Source organism: Homalodisca vitripennis, chromosome X (assembly GCF_021130785.1).
Source record: "Homalodisca vitripennis isolate AUS2020 chromosome X, UT_GWSS_2.1, whole genome shotgun sequence".
In the NCBI taxonomy this organism is placed as follows: domain Eukaryota; kingdom Metazoa; phylum Arthropoda; class Insecta; order Hemiptera; family Cicadellidae; genus Homalodisca; species Homalodisca vitripennis.
Genome location: NC_060215.1, coordinates 111,172,816 through 111,184,143, shown reverse-complemented (window position 1 = coordinate 111,184,143; position 11,328 = coordinate 111,172,816). Strand labels below are relative to the sequence as shown.

The window sequence follows — 11,328 nt, the reverse complement described above, 5'->3', positions numbered from 1 at the left end:
TTATACTCAAATTTCAATAAAATACGAACATAAATAAGTTACTTGTGACTTCACATTTTTAACAGTTATAATGCTGTATACAGCTTATCGTATTTCACTGTTATTATATTTAAATGTCTGAACATACAGTTAATTTCTGGTTTTGACTACCGCTGTTGCCGAAGACTACTGTTTTTATTCTGTTGTAAAAGAGATTTAGCCGAGTAGTGTTAGGCATTCAACCATCCCTGAGCTTTAAGAGCCAGCTCGAAGTGCCTTGATATGGTTTTCTTAACATGGGGCTTACCATATAAATATTTCTACAGATATAAAAGTAAGTAATTTACAATAATGCAATTTACTGAGGTTGTCCCGTTAATGAGTTTCTATTTGTTTACAGCAACAATAATATTTGTAATAATAATAGTTGCTACAGCTTCTTCTGAAGTAGAAATATAACAAGTAGGTTCTTTATATATAAATTTGAATTTAGACGTTATTAATTCAATAAGGTGTAGTAGCATTACAGTATGAAAAAAACTGCAATTCTTAAAATATATCAATAAAAACGATACAAAAACGATAATATGTATGCGTTCTGATTGAACAAAAAGTTAAACACACTATAAATATTATAAGAGAAGCTTATTTTTCTAACAGTCTAGTTAACAGGACTGAGGTTCGAGAAACTTGTACTTGAACCTCGAAGAAATATTAATTACAAATTAGTAAATATAGATTTACTAAGCATGGTGAAATAAGCATGTTTCATAATTTAAACTTATTAAAATAAATTTAATAATAGTTGGTGAATGCTTATTACATTCTCTGAATTTAATGTCCGACCGCATCATTTTAGCCTGAGAAAACGCCATGCTGAGTCGGAATTCAAACTGGGATGATAATACCACTAACACATATGTACACATAGTGAGGAAATATAAATAAGTAGATATTACTCACAGATTATATATTCTTATTTATTCAAACGTGCTGTGCTAAATTCCAAAGTAAACCCATCATCAATATTCGGATTCACAAATATCCTTCCTCCACTGTCTGTTTTATATCAGAGCAAAACATTTTCAGTACATCCCCTGCAGGCAGAATGTTTATAACGTGTTCATTTCTTTCGCAGAGGCTAACAAAATATCTGTATGTCACTCCTTTATCAATTCCTAAATTGTCCAACATTTCATTCATAGTTGGTTTTATGGTATGGAAGTATGAATACTCGATGGCATCCTTCAAACCTGGAATCCCGGTAACCTCGTCTACTCCATCAGCCTTCAGACAGTCAGGACACAGGCTGGAGAACGTGTCTAATAACCTATGTTGAAAACTCTTTGGGTATCCCCATGTTGGTGCTCTCCAGCCGGTGTAGGTGGCACTGCTCATGTGGTTCTGTGAAATAAAACATTTTTAGTTTATACAGAGTTTGAGGTGGCATCATCTGATTTCGGTTTAGTAGTTTTTTAATATAAAATATATTGTTTATCGAAATAAAAAGTCAACGAATGTCTCATTTAACCAGGCGAAGTTAGGGCTAAGAATCCCTCTCTAACACAACCTTGGGCCAACGGCTTGACGGTGACTAAACCAACACCAAAGACCGGGCAAGCGGGCTGATTGCAAAGACAGGATCGCTCAGCGGTCACTCGCCCAAACAGCAGCATCACTTGACGTTGCTTGAATCAGTTATCATGCGATAACCACCGTACCTGCTCCACTGTACACTCGGCAATACATTATTTGATATATTTATTCGAAATAGCAATTTTCTAGTCAGATCTATATAAAAATGACTGAAAGTAAGATGTTATGTTTTACTTTTTTATAACATAACTGGAATGTTATTTATTTTATTTAAGAACATTTTTTATTTTTAGTTCATGTTGCAGTAAAACTCTCTTTTCCAGCACTCGTTCACATTCATAATGTAACTAATGTTTATATCTATTGCCATTCTATTCCATTAAACCTGGTTACAAAACTATCAATTGTCATTACTATTGAGACCTAGGAACTGGTCTCAAAAGGTTATCGTATTTTTTATTGTCCTTAGAGAAAGATTTTTAGTAACCAATAGTTGTAAAATTAAAAAGTAATGCAATTACAAAATAATTACACCACTTTAAGTCACAACTATAGAAATTCTTTTACTATAATACACACAGCTTAATCAGCATAGTTTGAAAACTTTCAAGGTTTTAGTCAAGATACGCTCTTATATTATTCACTGTATCTAATCTGACAAAATACCAATACGTATAGCTATTTCTTTTTCATACAAAAGTACCACATTATTTACAGCTGTAGGAAATAGTTCATTGGATCTTAGTTTTCTATTGTGATCATTACACTTTATTACCGACATTAAAACCAAGAGAGAACCATGGAGTTCAAATTTTCAAATAAAATGATAGTAATATATTTATATGTATAGTATAGTACTATTATATAAGGTAATATAATATATAATAATCACCACCGTAGAAAAACTGGTGGTCCTTATCGGCTCTAATACAAGTCTCATAATATATTACTGGCCTGCGAATGTGCCTTAAATACTACACTGGTAGCAGTAAACCTGAACAAATCATGTGAGTTTTCCAATAATGCAACTGATAATTCTATAAGGAATTTGACCGACTAAAGTATCTAAATATCTATTCATGTTTACCTGTGGATAAGAATAGGAGTACTGGTAAGGCACCCCATTTTCCAAACACAGTAGCGGAAGTTAACATAGCAGTTGCCAAGACAATAATAGTCCACATGTTTAGTCTAGAATGAAAAATAAAATATAATAATCTCTTAAAGAGTTCCAAATAAATAGAATAAAAGAACTTAATTATTACACAATATCCTTTAAGTATTTATTGTGTATATGAATATACAGCTGTTTAATACAGATTTATTCACAACATGTATTTGCTAAATTTATTGAATAAAACATGTATAAATTATTTGCCCGGTTAATATGTACATAATACACCACAGAACCCTAATTTCAGTGATTCCAATCATTCATGTGTTCGTTTTATAATTTAAAATTATTTCTCAAGGAAACAGAAACCAAATATAATTACAAAAATAAGAATTGTACGCATTACATTATTTTACTGGCAGCAACACCTAAAGCTGTCTCTACAATCAAAGCAAAATAAATCGGTGATGCGTAACGTTAGTTGTTGTCCAAGACCTGGCACTGAACTACACAATATTACGAGAGCATCCTATGGGCCCTCAATAAAACCGCAGCACACGTAGCTAGAAGAAATGCTCGTATTTTATAGAAGTACGGAAAGGAACGTACTAATGTTTATTGGTAGGTGTAAAGTTTTTTTGTTGGGTGTAAGATTTTACTCATATTGCAAACTACGCGGGTATTTTGAGCTACTTAGGTATTTTCCAGGGGACTAGAGAAGTTTTCTTTGTCGATTATAAAGTGTTGACTCGGAACATGAGTAGATTTCAAAATATCTTTTGATATTATAATAGCCATGATTTTATCATTGCCAAAACCTTAAGTGGAAAAAAGAATTGAGTGTTTGAGATTCATGTCCTGGCAACGTAACTGAAGTATCCAGCTGACGTACTCACGTTTTATTGTTATACCTTTATGGTAGAAACTATTTAGGCATCTATGCAGATCTCACAGAAACATGATAGAATCACTTTGTCGATCACTCTATGAAACAACCGAAAACAGAGGTTTATTTACTGTAAGACAAAAAATAAAAAAAAACACACAGACACACATTTGAACAATATTTTACATGGTAATCTTTATAAAATAACTGCCAATATTATGAAAGCCAAAATATTTATTCATCTCTAGATTTTTATTAGATACAGTTTTTTTCGACGTACATATAGCCATTTTCCACTACATTATATTGACCTTTCGAAGTACCGATTTGGATTTCATATGTAAGGGCCCAAATGGTCATTTTATTGTGGTATATATTTAGTGATCAGGATTACTTAACTTATCTAGTAAAATACTAGATGTCCTATACAACTTCAAAGCTATGTCTCACACATACTATACAAAAAATTAAATATATAAAATTAAATTACCGTTTCTACGGTACACTTTACTTATCCACAAAAATTGCGATACACTATCAATTTACTTTGAAACAACTGAAAACTATTGCTTTATCTCCCAGCATTAAAAATGTAATTGTATTAAAACAGGTTCGTACCATGTAGTCAAAAGGGGTTTTTAAACAAAATTAATACGAACATTATATAGAAAGTGTAAAAACAATAGTTCAGTATGGTATAATGTACAAACTTAATTCACTTATCCTACCTGCTTCAAGCACAGTAGAGGAACGTTTAACGTTTAGTCAAACTTGCAGTGTTCAGTTACTCTAATATTTTTGAGAAGAAGCCGTAAATATCGACGAAGTATATGGCCTGCCAAATGATAATCATGTACCGTAACATTTAATTAAATATTAGATAAGAGAACAATACTTAAATTACTAAATGTTACGCAAAATTAATAAACGTTCATTATAAATTATTGATCGTAAAACATGGAACAATGCTCTGCTTTTAGAGAACAAGTGATAAATGTAGTATTTCCTAATCAAAACCTAATTAAAAGTCAACACCGAATCAAGGCACCAGCGTGACTCATGGCAGTAAAATTTCTTATCATCCTTGACCTGACAGTTTTTACACACCATTTTCTCTCAGTTTAATTGATTTTTGGTTCTGCCTGTAAGGTTCTTTCGCAATTAATATCAGCTAGGCTCTCTGTGCTTTATTATGGTTAGGACTAGTCGTCGGACATATTGTAGTCTGAGCATTATCGAAGCCTATTAATCGAGATGCTGGACAAATCTCATTTCTGTCCGTCTGTTCCTACGATATCTATAAAACAAACTGGTTTATATACTTGATCTTTTCCGTTAAGATTCATTTCTATATAGGCAACACTGAGTTTCATGACGCGTAACCATAATGGCAACAAGAACGTAGCAGAATAAATACTTGTAAACAAACTTGCAACACATTAATACGCATTACCTAACTATCTAAACACACAAAAATAATTACTTTCGTGAATTTATGTGTAGATTTTTATATTACATAAACTTTAATATGAAACCCAAACTTAAGAAAATGCAAAATGTAACTGAATGATAAGGAATGATGTCTCGAGGAAAACAACTTACATACTTTAAATTTTGGATGGAAATTCATTTCAAAATATATAAGAATAAGTTCTGTGATGGTTTATATCCAAAAATGTATGTTACATAAGCATTATTGAATCTAATCTCAGTCGGCTGACAATAAGTCTATTTTGTCTTCCATGGGATGAAAATATAATTTTTTAGATTGCCTGTCCATCTATGATACCTCTATAATGCCATAAGCAATATACATTATATTTTTAATTGAAACTACGAAATATCATTCAAAATTTCCGGTTTGAAGTACGATATGACTTTGCGGGCTAAAAAATCGTGGTCTTGCCACTGATCAATGACGAGTTCCTGCTACTTATTTCTAGTTTTCTTTAGTGGTGTATGTAATTACTATGTACTCAGCTTGTTTTAAGCTTTATTTTTTATTTTTTTCTTAAGTTTCTTCTAGCTTGATTTCTTAACATTCTACATTAAGTACAAATTTGTAATCGATTTAAAACTGACTTTCGTACGAACTATAGACTTTAAATTGTCAACACAAATCTGAACTGAAAAAACGAAGCACGTAATGAACACGTACACTCCTGGGTGTGAAACTACCATAAGAGGTGTTAATACTCCCCAAAGGCTTAACATTAAACTAATATGGGACATTGATTTCTTAAAACATTTCTATTTTATTCAGCTCTGTCACCATACAATATAGCTATAGTGTGTGTGGACTAATAACATCTATAGCAATCTAAACATCCATGCTTTTGTACTTGTTATTATCATATTCATCATAAATATCTCAGAATCACAGAGGTGAATAATTGGGTTAAAGTCAGCGACTTGACTAGTAAAGTCACAATTGACTATACTAGATTTTACGGGATCAGCCTCTAGTAGCTAAAATTCCGATCGGCTTTTCACTGAGCTCTGAAAGTAATGCTTTATTATTAGAAAATACCAGTATGTAAACATCTTCTGGCCATTTAAAAGATCATTGATGCCAGATTGACTAGGGAACTCGAGTCCTGTTAACGAGAATTTTAAAATAGGATTTGATTTAGAGAGACTTAGACAACCTGAAATCTGATTAGTAAGATGAACAAGTATGTTATCACTCATAGCCATATCAGGAATTAAAAAAAAAATGGAATTATAAAAATAATGGAATGAAATAATAGGATAAATAATGAACCGTTCTTTTTTCCTTATCGCATATATTATAATGCGGAGAAGGGAAGAAGACTCTCTAAGGTCTTAACCTATTTTTTTCGATTTAGTAAAATTTATATTTTTCAGGGAATATCAATGCACATATGCGAGAAAGACTAAGAATAAATCTGCGAATTCGGTCCTATGAGACGACCAAACTGTACTAATTAATCGGAAATTGTGGATAAAATGTCTTCATCTACAGGTAAGACTAAAAAGTGGAATAGTTTCATACTAACAAACTAAACAAAAACAAATTTTAAATCAAAGTTGTATGCTTTAAATAAAAATGTTAGGCTGATTTTAAACATAATTAAGAGGTTTATGGGGTAACTTTAGTTTCTTTAATTGTCAACCCATATTTTTATTATAGATTAAATATTTATTTAAATAAATGTAAATTACATCTCAAAAGCCTTTTTATTTGAACTACTTATAAAAATAATAGAAAAGAGAGGCGTGGAAATATGTTTCACTTCGGTTGGTGTCAGTCTTCCCATAAAAAGTCATTCAAGTTGTTTGTACTAACTTTTTTAAGTACAAAAACTTAAAGCTATAAGTATGTATAGTAATATCTCAGACAATATTTAAAAATATATAAGTTACGAAAAAAATGAATCAACGATATTTTATATATTAAAATTATACAGGCATTTCTGGCAAAATTTCTGATGAAATCAGTGCATGTATAATTGAAAGATAGCTAAAATTATATTTAATTAAATTTAATACAATATATAGAGATGAAATGAATAATGATTAATACATTTTAATGTCAAACTTTTTTTAGTGCTCGAATAGAGCAAGTTAATTTGGTATATTTACAGAAGTTATACTAAAGCACAAGTAAAAGGTTGGGACACACATATCCGCACCGTGCCCGACACGTGAGCCGGCCGATTGTCGGTGCGGGCTCGGCTCGGTTACCGTGAGGCCACACATGTCCGTATGCAGTCCGAGCGCAAACAATCTCACTGTTTGTACTAGACCATGTTTCTTTTGAATTTGAAGTGACAGATACTTAAAAAAATATTCGGAGATTAAGTATTGCTTGAGAAAATTGTTAATTTCCTTGTTGTTATTTTTATTAATCGTTGTGGTAAATGAAACATTTGCAATGCTACAGTAAAGCTTTGTACAATCAGCTAGTATATAAAATTTGTAAATATCATTACCTTGGTTATATGTTTTATCCCTATAATTCTTGTTCATTGTGTTTCATTGCAGTGAATTTCGGTTAAATACACTATAAACAGTATATTTGGGTTGTGTTTTGTATTAAACCCAAGAGCTATAGTGTGATGCCAGAGAGTTTGCCATGTTGCAAGCCCGTTTATAATAATTTGTAAAACATAAGTAAATATTTGTAAAATATATACTGGAGAACATACAAAAAATCACATTTTACAACATTTTTCTGTTATAGCTCCGAGGACAAATAATTTATTGCCAGAATTAGTCCAAAAATAGTAGAAACATAAATATATTTTCTAAAAAAAATTAGAGTATGGTTGATCGGTCAAAATGATATTGAGTATATTTTTAAGATAATAAATTAGTGTACAGTTAGTCTTGTCTGCTAAGTTATAATAATATTTAAATAAACACGTTAGAGCATTATAAAAATAATTATTTATAATATAATATTTAATGTTACATGTGTAAAACCTAATATTTGAATTGTAAATCATGCATAAATCCTTTTTGTTTAATGCAGCACACTAGTTATACTAAATTTAAACTTTGATACGCAATATCACATTATTTACTACACAAGCTACAATAACTCATTTTTGTCATTTCATTCTTGCTCGATTCCGCTATTTTTATTTTTTACCCTTTTTGTATATAGTATCTCCAACACAGCACAGCCTCTTATCGGGTACCTAAATTTCCCTATATTTAGACAGAAATATATTTAAAAAATATATAAGTTACGAAAAAAATGAATCAACGATATTTTATATTATTAAAATTATACAGGCATTTTCTGGCAAAATTTCTGATGAAATCAGTGCATGTATAATTGAAAGATAGCTAAAATTATATTTAATTAAATTTAATACAATATTATAGAGATGAAATGAATAATGATTAATACATTTTTTAATTGTCAAACTTTTTTTAGTGCTCGAATAGGGCAAGTTAATTTGGTATATTTACAGAAGTTATACTAAAGCACAAGTAAAGGTTTGGGACACATATCCGCACCGTGCCCGACACGTGAGCCGGCCGATTGTCGGTGCGGGCTCGGCTCGGTTACCGTGAGGCCACACATGTCCGTATGCAGTCCGAGCGCAACAATCTCATGTTTGTACTAGACCATGTTTCTTTTGAATTTGAAGTGACAGATACTTAAAAAATTATTCGGAAGATTAAGTATTGCTTGAGAAAATTGTTAATTTCCTTGTTGTTATTTTTATTAATCGTTGTGGTAAATGAAACATTGCAATGCTACAGTAAAGCTTTGTACAATCAGCTAGTATATAAAATTTGTAAATATCATTACCTTGGTTATATGTTTTATCCCTATAATTCTTGTTCATTGTGTTTCATTGCAGTGAATTTCGGTTAAATACACTATAAACAGTATATTTGGTGTGTTTTGTATTAAACCCAAGAGCTATAGTGTGATGCCAGAGAGTTTGCCATGTTGCAAGCCCGTTTATAATTAATTTGTAAAACATAGTAAATATTTGTAAAATATATACTGGAGAACATACAAAAAATCACATTTTACAACATTTTTCTGTTATAGCTCCGAGGACAAATAATTTATTGCCAGAATTAGTCAAAATAGTAGAAACATAAATGTATTTTCTAAAAAAAAATTAGAAGTATGGTTGATCGGTCAAAATGATATTGAGTATATTTTTAAGATAATAAATTAGTGTACAGTTAGTCTTGTCTGCTAAGTTATAATAATATTTAAATAAACACGTTAGAGCATTATAAAATAATTATTTATAATATAATATTTAATGTTACATTGTGTAAAACCTAATATTTGAATTGTAAATCATGCATAAATCCTTTTTGTTTAATGCAGCACACTAGTTATACTAAATTTAAACTTTGATACGCAATATCACATTATTTACTACACAAGCTACAATACTCATTTTTGTCATTTCATTTCTTGCTCGATTCCGCTATTTTTTATTTTTTACCCTTTTTGTATATAGTATCTCCAACACAGGCACAGCCTCTTATCGGGTACCTAAATTTCCCTCATTTTTGTAAATCTATTGGCCTAATTATTAGTTAAAAAAAAAGAAAGAAAAATCTAATAGGATGTAACCTACTTTTTACATTTTATTACTCTAAGTACATAAAATTATAAATAAAGTAAGTAGAAAAATTTTTTTTGTATTTGTTATTTACTGCTATTGTAAATACGTTTATGTCACTGTATTATTTATTACTAAGCACTGGCAATAATATTTATTTGTAATATTGTTTGTTATTATGGGGAAATAAATGATTTATTATTATTAAGTTATTATTTATTTTTAACATGGGTTTTTCTTGCTTGAAAATCTTATTGTAAATAAAATATTTTAAATTTTACTTTATTGAAGTGAAAAAGAATAAAAAATATACAAATATCATAGAAACATTCTAAATATGACTCTTACCAAATACGGGAATAAATTTATCAAGTAACTTCAATACTTCAAAGAAAAATAGATTTTTTGCACAAATAATTACATGCTTGTCATTTTTTAATTAATGAAAAATGTTTATAGATTTTCATAATTCGAATTTAGTTGTTTAAAATCACTTAATGTACAAACATGGTTTTCAAAATTGTTGTAATAAGAAAATATGCACAATAAGATAATATGACTAGTTTAATCTAAGGTAAGAAAAATGTAATACTTTTATCAATAAATATGATTTTGTACGCGAACACAGGATGTAGAACTAGTAGACTATACTAAATAATTCAATAAAATAGAACGTGTAGATTACTTAAATAGTTTTAAAAAGAAGAACGCAACAGTAAACAACATAATATGATGCCACTCGTAGACCGCACCGTGCCCGTCAAAATTCAAACTCCACATATAGGTGACGGTGCGGGCACGGTGCGGCCACGACGGTTCTGGTGTCGGTGCGGACAATGTGTGGACTTGCAGGTTGAATATTGCGCTGCAATTCTTTCACCGTATGACGGCCAGCATACGGCCGACTCACGTGTCGGGCGTGGTGCGGATATGTGTGTCCCAACCTTAACGGTTCCCATAAAATTACTTTTTCATTATTCATAGAAATAAGTAATCTTTATGCCATAACTATTTAATTATTATAAATCTTATTGCTTCCTCGGAGTGTTTCAATAACTATTTCACTCTATTTATTAGGTATAACCAACTTTGTTTCTTTTTTTATAGTGAAAGTCAAGAATTGTTTAAGCAAGAACAAGTAAGTAAGTAAGTTGTTTGTTTTATTCAAGAACAACTTTTCAAAAACAATCGATAGAATTTATATGAACACCATTACACCTTGCATATTTTTAGGAAAAATGTCTAACACTAACAAAACATTTTCATATATTCATTGTTCAAAATACATAAATTAATGATTAAAATGCTTACCTTTTGTGTTTGTGAATCAGGAGTCAACTGAGGAAACTCACTTCTTCACTTCCATATATAGCTTCAGTTAATAACGAACCTAACATAAATATTTATCTATGACAGTTTTACGACCGATGGATGTATTGTTTTCGTTAAATTAGCGTAAAAAACATGTAAGTCGTATTTAATCATACTTGACATTACATTATTAATGAATTCAATCAACTGTGGTTGTTTCGTTCGCTGATAAGAAGTTTATGGTTGTAGCGTCTCAATCTATAATTGTTTCACTTGCAAACAAGTGCGGAACTCATATGAAATAGTACTGCGACATTCATACATTCCTACAAAATTTATTTCAATATGTCTTGAGTTAAATTATATCAATA

At 30.4% G+C, this 11,328-nt stretch overlaps 1 long non-coding RNA gene across 1 annotated transcript; it reads right to left on the bottom strand.

The window, feature by feature from the left end:
- Positions 1-938: 938 nt before the first annotated feature.
- On the bottom strand, positions 939-10,998 carry LOC124368571. Its single transcript, XR_006922966.1, has 3 exons — positions 10,958-10,998; positions 2,663-2,766; positions 939-1,383 (listed from the first exon to the last, which is right to left on the bottom strand). It is a non-coding gene; the product is annotated as an uncharacterized LOC124368571 (long non-coding RNA).
- Positions 10,999-11,328: the final 330 nt, after the last annotated feature.